Source organism: Nuphar pumila, chromosome 10 (assembly GCF_984573655.1).
Source record: "Nuphar pumila chromosome 10, dmNupPumi1.hap1.1, whole genome shotgun sequence".
NCBI lineage: Eukaryota > Viridiplantae > Streptophyta > Magnoliopsida > Nymphaeales > Nymphaeaceae > Nuphar > Nuphar pumila.
Genome location: NC_143258.1, coordinates 12,030,704 through 12,036,236, shown reverse-complemented (window position 1 = coordinate 12,036,236; position 5,533 = coordinate 12,030,704). Strand labels below are relative to the sequence as shown.

Here is a 5,533-nt window from a genome sequence, read left to right as displayed (position 1 = left end):
TGGACTCGGTCAACTTTGACCGAGTCCAAAAATGTCCCTAAAAAACCATTTTTTATATTTTTATTTAAATATATATATATATATAAAAAGAGGCACAGTGCTGCAGTCACAGACTGTGACTGTGCTGCAGCACAGACTAACTATGCACAGTCACAGTTCCACAGTCTGTGACTGTGCACAGACACATAGACTGTGCTGTGGCATTTTAAAAATAAAATTATATATATATATATATATTTTTTGCCGAGTCCCCGTGTCCAAAAATTTTAAAATTGTGCCGCACCCGTGTCTCACCCGCACCCATGTGACATAGAGTGCCGTGCATATAACGATTTTGTTGTGGAAGAATCTGTGGCATGGAGGTAAGTGGGTGATGATGTAATGAAAGCATGCAAGTGTTGTGACACATGCAGAGAAATGGTGTGCTGTCAGTGAAGGAAGGTGGATGGGTGATAAGATAGTGAATGGGGTGTGTATGCACAGGAAGTTCACAGCAGGGGATGTGCTGAATGATTAATACAAATGCTAATGCCTTGTTAATATGCAAAAATGTGAAATGTTGCGAAATGAGAGGTTGCAGCAGGTGGTTAGGTGGAATGGGTGTGGCAACAGGGTGAGTACTACTATACAGCAAGCAAGTGGACACAGTATTGCTGCTGTAGGATATGTTGCTGTGGATATGCAAGAGGTGCTGGTGTATGTAGGTGAAGGCAGCCAATGCTGAATGTGCAGGTGTAGCTGAGGGAGCATAGTGAGTGATAAGTGTGGTGGATGCTATGCTGTGAGATGGAACGCAGTTAAGTGTTGTGTAGTGAACACGCTGGTAGTGAAGTGGAAGGTTATGCTGTGGCAAGAGCAGGAAAAACATACTGTGTTCGGTTGTGAAGGATGAAAGTGTAGTGGAGAGTGTAGGGGATATTGTAGGTGTAGGTGGAGTTGAGATTGCATAATAGCAGAGGATAATATGCAGGTGTTGGGTATGAAAGTGCAGCAGTAGCAACAATAGATGCAAAGTTGTCATCAGCCAACACCATATCTGCAGCACTCTTTGCAACAGAAGTTCCTGATCCCATTACAATTCCTATATCTGCCTTCTTCAATGCAGGGACATCATTGGCACCATCGCCAGTCATTGCAAACACTTCATTTTGATGCTGCTGTGATTCAACCAGCATGCGTTTGTGTGAAGGCTCAACCCTGATAAAGAGCACAATACGATGCAAAGCCAATGCTTTCTGAATAGGAGGAAGTTCCTCAAATTCAGAAGCAGTGTAAGAACATCCAACAAAATCAAACAGGTGATCAAAAGCCCCAATTCAGTGGCATAGAGATTCTCCAGTAGATTTTTTATCACCGGTGACAACTATCACACTTATCCCAGCAGACATACATGTCATAATAGCATTCCGTACTTTCTCCCTTGGTGGGTCCAGCATTCCAACCAATCCAATAAATGTTAAATTTTCCTCATCGTCAAAAGATAAAATATGATGGCCTGGAGGCATTCTCTTCAACGCAAGAGCCAAGCATCTTAATGACTCTTTACCGGCAAGGCTGTGAAATCTTGCTTCCAACTCTTCTTTTATATCTGCAGCAAGGGATACAGCAGAGCCATCATTGTTACATAAAATGTTTGTACATAGAGCAACTATGCTTTCTGGAGCACCTTTTGAAAACATAACCTCCTGCTGCTTCCGAGTACAAAGAACACTCATCATTTTGCGATCACGAGAAAATTCCAAAATAGAGACCTTTTTAAATTGGTGTTCCCAATATCGATTACAATAAGAAGCACGTTCATGTTTGCTCAGCATATTCAGAGCTCAAGGCATAGAATCAAAACCTGACAGACCAACCTTTTCTGCTAGGACACGTAGTGAAACTTTTGTTGACTCTCCAATCTTTTCATAAGTCCCTTTTTCAGGATTGTATTGCAATATAGAGTCATTGCAAAGTGCTGACCACATAGCAATGTGAAGAAGGCAGGGAAACTGAACAGGAAATTCAAGCTGCAGTCCTGAATCCATAATCACACCATCTGGGGCATATGTAGTTCCTATGACCGTGTACTCCAAGGAAACAGGACCCTGACAGACTCAACTACACACACCCTTGATACAACCATCATGTTTGTTGTAAGAGTACCAGTTTTGTCACTGCAAATTACAATTGTACAACCTAATGTCTCAACAGATGGCAAAGATCTCACAATTTGCATTTAATCGAGCCATACGTTTTGTGCCAAGAGCCAAGCACGCCGAAAGCCTTTCAGAAATTGCTGCAACAGCAAGAGCGCCACCATGAGCAGGATCATGAAAGCGTCCAATGTTTACAAGCCATACAAGCACACAGATTCCTTTGCTAAAAAAAAGTCCTAAATTCATCAAGCTTTTTCTTTAAAGGGGTCACCTCTTCCGATCTTAGCATTGCATCACGAATACTTCCCATTGCAGTGTTGGATCCAACAAAATGCATTGATCCAGCCACAACTAATATGAAGTGAAATGAAAGATTGTTGTAGGGTAGATCCGATCTAATACTGGATTAGATCGGATGCCTCTTTATTATTTAGGTGATGCAGGAAAAAAATGGTTATTCAAATGAAGAGTAAATTGATAATGAAATTTGGATGACTTACCTTTCTTCATTGCTTAGGAATTTTTGCAAAATGCACCTGGGTTATGAATTTCTCTTCTGTCAATCATGCTCTTATGGTTGGAGACCCATCCAATGCCTCAGTAGGAGATGCATAGATGGGGAATGCAGAGAAACTAATGCTGGTTAATCATATACGATGCAATATATGAAATAAAACATGAAATCAAATGTGAATCGGAAGTTAGAATGAACATAAGAGATCAAAAATACAAATAAGAAATTACATGTAACAGACAATTAAAATGAAAACAAAAGATCAAATGTAAGCAGGTATTAAAAAAAAAACTTGCGAAAATTAGAGAGATTCATAAATAATTAGCAAAAGGGGAGAAAAAAAGAATGTTGGAATCGATGTATTCCATTGATATCGCTAGATATAGACCAGTACTACTATATGCAGATCGGTACTACATATGAGGCTTACTGCTAAATAATGGGGGATATCTCAGAGATTGACAAAACCAAAAGGAAAGAGGAGAAGGCGTGATAAGAAAAGAAAAATAAGTGAGAAAAAAGGAAAGAGTAGGGATATTTACTCACAGTTTGATCGATCGGGTGGTGGTGCTTTTTTTGGAGGTTGAAGATGAATCAGACTCCTTCAGTCGACCAGGAGGAAATATGGGAAAGAGGAGGAAGAAGGGGAAGAAGAAGAAAAGGGGATCGAGAGGAAGAAGAGGCTGGATGCCTTGATCGGAGGTGGAGGGGTAAAGGCGATCATGCACAGAAGAGGGAGAGGTGAAAAGTGGATGAAAACCATCGACCCTCTGTAGCTCTTCTTATAACAGAAGGCCGTTGGGGGGTTTTACAAATCGGGTCCCTCATATTTCAAAAAAATTCAGAAATATGGCTTTTGAAAGGAGGTTTTTCAAAATGATGGTTCTACTTGTAAAGTTTTTTCAGAAAAGAGGTTTAGGCTAATTTTCGAATTTCTTTTTCTTTTTATATAAGGGAAAACCTGAAAATATATGAGGGAAATACGAGGATTTTTGAAAGATGGTATCCGAACGAGGTTTTTGAAATGTTTTTATAAAATATTCATTTTAAAATTTAAAGATTTTCAGAAATGAAGTTTTTGGAAAAATACATGGTTAATTTCAGAAATTGGGTTTCAAAACGGGTCTGGATACGAGATTTTAAGAAAATATCGAGTTTGGATCTTGAATTGAGATTGGATCCAGATAAAATATTTAAGAAAATACATATAATTAATTTTTTGTTTTTTATTTTTTTGAAAAATAGAAGATCCGAGTTCAGAATTGGATTCGGATATCAGATTTGGATCCGAGATTGGGTCATATATGAAATTTGAATTTGGATTTCGGATCTCCAACCAGTGAATCCGAGAAATGAATGGAAATTGATCAGAAGTTGACCCGATTTTTTCAGAAGATGGGGGCCACGGACAAAAAGGGTATTTTTTAATTTTTTGAAAAATTTGGGGTGTTCACAATCAGCTCAAATTTCAAGATAACATCTATAACTATGCTGCATAATGTAAAATACATTCAAGCAATCATATATGGCATCATGTATAAATTTGGGTCCTTGTTAACCAATTTTTGGAAAAATCAGCAAAAAATTCAGATACCGAATTACACTTTCTCAATTTTATCGATGAAAACAGTCCAAGAAACAGAACCTAAAGATTCATTGTACAAAAATCACGAAAATTCCTAGACTAAACCCTGTTCAGGAAAAATATAAACCAGATCCTGTCATTTGTAGAAATTTATCTCGGTTTAGAGAATTTCTTCAGGCTTATAAAAAAAGCTTTTTACAAAACCCTTTTTACAGGATCTTCTTATACTTATTACCTTTTTCTTAATTTTTTCCTAATTTATTTTGATCAGGTTTTATTGGGTATTTAAAATCGTGAGTCAGAATAGTCCTGCAGATATGACAAAAAATCAGTGCTCTATTGTGAAGGATGTTTTGGCCTCAATACTGCTCCAAACAAAGCGATTCAAGAGTCTAAATTCAAGCCCTGGATGTGTAAAACACTCTAGTAGTTTTAGTTTAATTTATTGACTTCGTTTTCAATGAGTTATCATTTTTTTTATGAAACTGGTCGAGATAAAAAATGAGGGAGGAAGACCAAGATCCAAAATCATGTAAGATCCATTAAGAAAGAGCAAGATTCAAGGTAAAGATCCATACAATCATGACTTGTTGATGCTCTAATCATGTTTATATCATCATAAAATAATTATTTGCTCAGATCTACGCTAATCTTGCTAAAATAAATAACACACATCATCCAAGAATCATAAAACCATCAAGAAATAGCTTGAATAAGGTTTAATCTATGCAAGAATCATAATAAACTCTAATCAATCATGAAAACATGGATTTTTTATACATTAACATGCAGTTTAATCATGCTAAACATGAAATAATCCATCATACATACTTAGTTCAACTTTCTTTATAAAAACAATAAAGCCTTAAAAACATTTTTGCCAAAACCTTTATTAAAATGATCTTTCGCATACAAGAACATGGATTCAAGCATATAACAAATTTTAAGATCATATAAAACCTATATTTCATCAATATAAACTAAGATTAGCATATTAATCATGCTGGAAAAATAAGATCTAACAAAAAACATTAAATAACCTATCCCCAAATCATTTTTTTTCTTTACAAGCCTGTAAATCGTCTTGTTTCAAAAACTGCTTTTCTTTTTCTATTCTTTAATAACATAGATCTATAAAAATGTATTCTCTAGATTGAAAATCAATCTTAGAGAGGTGTTTCAAGGTCTGGTCCATTATTGGTTTAGATTTGAAAATCGTCCCACGCATATTTCATGCGTTTGGAAAAATCAATGTCTACACGATTAATGTACCTACCTTAATCGAGTTTCTAATAG

At 36.5% G+C, this 5,533-nt stretch overlaps 1 pseudogene; it reads right to left on the bottom strand.

Annotated features, from left to right (window-relative positions):
- Window positions 1-839: 839 nt before the first annotated feature.
- On the bottom strand, window positions 840-2,918 carry LOC149823490 (calcium-transporting ATPase 3, endoplasmic reticulum-type pseudogene; annotated as a pseudogene).
- Between the last annotated feature and the right edge of the window lie 2,615 nt (window positions 2,919-5,533).